Source organism: Pteropus alecto, unplaced genomic scaffold (genome assembly GCF_000325575.1).
Source record: "Pteropus alecto unplaced genomic scaffold, ASM32557v1 scaffold56, whole genome shotgun sequence".
Classification (NCBI taxonomy): Eukaryota; Metazoa; Chordata; class Mammalia; order Chiroptera; family Pteropodidae; genus Pteropus; species Pteropus alecto.
Window position 1 is genome coordinate 533397 of NW_006438871.1, and position 4217 is coordinate 537613.

The following is a 4217-nucleotide window of genomic DNA, read 5'->3' on the forward strand; positions in this document are numbered from 1 at the left end:
AACAATTAAGGGTTCGAAACGAAGATTCCATAAAAAAACCAAGATACTTGAGGGAATTTTTCCTGTAATGAAAGTGGACCGTACATCAGAGAAAAAAACCAATAATTCGATAGTTTGGAAAGAACTAAAAAGCCAACCAGGAAAAAAGTTAAGCTGGACCTCTACGTTACTCTTTACACAGATAAGTTTGAAGTGCATCAAAGATGCAAACACAAAAGTGGAAATTATAAAATAAAAGAAAAGTTAAACTATTCTACAATCTTGGGGCAGAGGCCACCTTTCTATGCATAATACAAAAATCCAGGAGCAATAAATATAAAAATCAACACATTCAACTACAAAAAAAAAGAAAATTTTCTGCATTAAATTTGAAAGGCAAACAAAACAAATATATTTATAATACACGTACAAAGGGCTAACTTCCTTAGCATGAAAAGACCCAACTCCACTCAAAATAAAAACAGTGCAAAATCAAACTACACAGAGATACTATTTCTTACCTAGCCAGTCAGCAAAAAGTCCAAAGTCTGCAATATTAGGTGGTTTTGGCAGGGGCGTGGGAAATGGGCTCGCTCGTGTGCTATCGGTGTGGGGTACACTGGCCTCTGTGGAGACCAATTTGGAAAAACTCTAACATTTAAACACACGTATCTGTTCTAGCAATTTCACGTTGCTGTGTTTATCAATAATTTGATTAAACTTATTAGTACTGCAGTGACCATTCTTATTCATGCATTTCTCTGCACAAAAAATATTAAAGTGCACAAAAATGCATGATAAAAGTTTGGGGGGGACCAAATATTCCTCAACAGGGGTCTGATGAAATGTTTAATGGCACAGCCAGGTGATGGACTATCATGCAGGTAAAAGGCCACGGCAGCTCTGCGTGAACTAATAGTAACGATCTCCGTGCACATTAAGTGAGAAAACCCGTGGCATGAACCTGCACGGCGGGCGCCAAATAAGAGCCCAGAGTACAAACCAGTGTGCGTCCCTTAAGGCGTGGACTCTCTCTGGAAAGGTCCGGAAGACACCAGTGACAGAGGGTGCCTCTGGGAGGGAGCTGCATGGAGGGAGGGGAAGCGAGGGGGGGAGACTTGCCACCTACAGTGACCCTGGGTGCCCCTACCTACCTTATGCATCTATCGCCCATTCAAAAATAATCGCTTCACGCAGAATTTTTAAACCTTCCTAGTAAAGGTGGGGAATTCAAAACACGCATTATTTTCAGTCTCCCCCTGAATCACACTGAAACCACAACAAAGGGATTACGCTTTTAAAGGCCGAAACCCCCGAGGACACGGAGTCCTGGAGAAGACCCTGACGATGTGTGGACGCGGGACTGTCATGGCCGCAGATGGAATGGTCGAGGCTGGACTGTAAGAAGGCGGAGAGGGACATCCAGGTCCTACCAGAACCCTCCAGATACCCCAGAAGTGAGAGCAAACGGGGGGGCTTCATGCCTCAGGGTCACTGGTTCGCTCCAGAGTAAGCCGTTCTCCAGACTGGGGGACAGTCTAGTGGCGGGGGAGCCACACTGGAAACAGGTACACGGGGGAGGCGTGCACACCGGACGCTGCACCGAGCCCCTCACCCCCATCTGGGGACTCTCCGCCACCCCCGTCCTCCCTCCCAGGCCGCGTGCTCCTCCGCAGAGCCTGACAGCCCAAGCAGCTCGCCCGCGGCCAGGCGCACGGGACAGCTTCCCTCCCACGCTCACGCGTCTGTCTCCTTGGTCCCCAGGCGGGCACGTGACGCCGGTGGAGGGGGTGAAGCGCGTGTTTTTTCAGACCGGACTGAAACGGCGACACTGTCTGCCCATGTTCCTCACTCTCGGGTCACTTGCCTTTAGAACCTGCCTATCTTGTGAGGACGCCCAAACTGGCCGCCTGGAGAAGCGCTGCAGCTCCCGGTGACAGCTGGACATGGGAGCGACCGGCGTCCAGGTGTGTCCAGCCCCGGCCTTCAGCGAGTCCCACCCTTCACCGAATTCGGTCAATATCCGGACCCACAGAACCCAACTTCGTAAGTGCCACTATTGAAGCCACTGAGTCCTGGGGCAAAAGGTTACGCTGTCTGATGGCTGAGACCCACCTCGAGGTCAACGTGCTCCCACCAGGCAGAGTGCCCTACAGAGCCGGCCGCCCTCCACCTTCCGTCTCTACGAAGGCACCGTCTGTCCAGCCAGCCCAGTTAGAACCCTGGGCCTTCCACATCTCCTCCCTCTCAGGGCCAGTTGGCAGCGCTAGTGACGAAATGACTCCGACCTGCCCACGTCCCCATGGGCCCTCCAGACGAAATCGGAGCCGCCTCCTCCACCCCTGGCGGAGCCGCGGCCTCCGCTCCCGCCTCCCTTCCCCGGCTTACACCGCTTCGCCATCCCCTTCCACATAGCCTTCCCAAAAGCCAAGTCCAGAGCCAGCCCCGGCAGCCGAGGGCCCTGCGCACACCCCACCTCCATCCCTTGCGGCCACAACCCGCTCCCAGAACCTCAGTCCTCAGAGCCCCAAGAAGCCGGCCCTGAGCACGGGGTCACTCATGCCACAACTGCATCCGTTTGCTCGACACTTAATTAGCTGCCCCGCCCGCCCATCAGTCCCAGAAGGAAGTGCGTTTGCTTTGACTCACCGCCGTGTTCCAGCACCGCGGACAGTGTCCGGGAACGCCACAAGTCCCACGGATGTTTGTTGGACGAATTAATGAGTCAACCAAGTGTTATTTGCTAAAATTGGTTTATTGCTGTTTAGATGACACACTTCATACTCCAGATCACCGGGACACGGAACAATGAACCCGGAATAGACTTAGAAATCACTCTTTACATACCTCTCTCTGGCTTTTGAACACTTATTCAGCAGAGGAAGTCTTCCTCCACGCTCGGGAGTACATTTGACAGCTTGTCACCTTCTGGCTCACACGGAGAGATTTCACGGTCTACAGTTAAGACAGAAACCCAGAGTCATCTCAGTCACTATACGTGTCCACTGCTATGAAATAATTAAAACTCCAACCCGGATTTAGACAGCTGACACGTTCCCCTTCTCCAGCGAGGCCTGGGCGCAGACCGGGACAGCGGCGAGTTTGCGTCTGCCATCTTGCTGCCCGCTCGCCCGCTCCAGACCTGCTCATCGGGGTTTGCCCTCTCCCACATCTGAACAGCCTGTGGCAACTAGAATTCCCAGTTTACTTCCTCACGGTTCTGGAAGCCTGCGGTCTGAGATGAAGGTGTCAGCAGGGCTGGTTCCTCCTGGGGGTGTGAGGGCGTTTGGCCCAGGTCTTGTCCTTGACCTGGAGACCGCCGTCCCCATGTTCCCGCGGTGCTCTCCCGTGTGCTGTGTCCACCTCCAAACTTCCCCCTCCCGGGACACCAGTCCTACTGGGGCAGGGCTCGTCCTGTTGACCTTGTTTATACTCCACCATCTCCGTAAAGACCCTGTCTCTAAACGAGGTCACCTCTGAGGTCCTGGGAGCTAGGACTCCAACATGTGAACACAATTTGGCACATGCCTCTCCCACCACAGGCCTGTCCATGATGTCCCCGTCCCTCTAGAGAGGGACCTCTCCCCACCCACCGCCTTCGCCTGGTCAGCTCTTCCTCACTCTTCCTCTCTCACCCCCAGCTCCTCCCCCAGGAAGCCTCACTAGCTGAGCTCAAATTCCTTGGCCACTCCTTCCATCGTTCTTCGCTAATGAGACCATTCCCTGTCAGTAGACTGTAAGACCTGTGATGGCAGGGACCGTGTGGCGTTTGTGTATCATCACATTCCAGGTGCCCCAGACACAGTGGCCCAACACTGTGGACGAAAGACTGAATGAGGGCTTCCGAATGCCACCTGAAGACATTTAAAAGGCAGACCTGTCTTCAAACATCGCCGCTTTACCAAACAGGTGTCAACAACAAAAAGAGGGGTCAAGCTCAAAATAAAATGTGGTCCTTAAAATTAAGGCCCTTTCGCTCCCTGGAAACTCATTAAGCGCGCTGTCACAGACGCGAGCTGCCCGGCTGACGGGACGTGGGATCTCCGGCTGCAGCGGGCTGTCAGGGGCGCGTTCCAACCTACCCGCCAAAGTGCGCGACTTCCTCCAGGTTGCGCGCCGCCCGTTCCGACGCCTGGGCGCAGCTGGAGGGCAGGGCTGCGGCGCCCCGACCCCCGGAGTCCCGGACGCCGCCCGTCCTGGGGCCACGGGGCGCCCTAAACCGCAGCACCAGCTGGACC

The 4217-nt window shown here is 54.1% G+C and overlaps 1 long non-coding RNA gene across 1 annotated transcript; it reads right to left on the reverse strand.

Moving 5' to 3' along the window:
* Nucleotides 1-2713: 2713 nt before the first annotated feature.
* LOC112483039 lies at nucleotides 2714-4211 on the reverse strand. The gene is made up of 2 exons (XR_003047481.1): nucleotides 4062-4211; nucleotides 2714-2934 (listed from the first exon to the last, which is right to left on the reverse strand). It is a non-coding gene; the product is annotated as an uncharacterized LOC112483039 (long non-coding RNA).
* Between the last annotated feature and the right edge of the window lie 6 nt (nucleotides 4212-4217).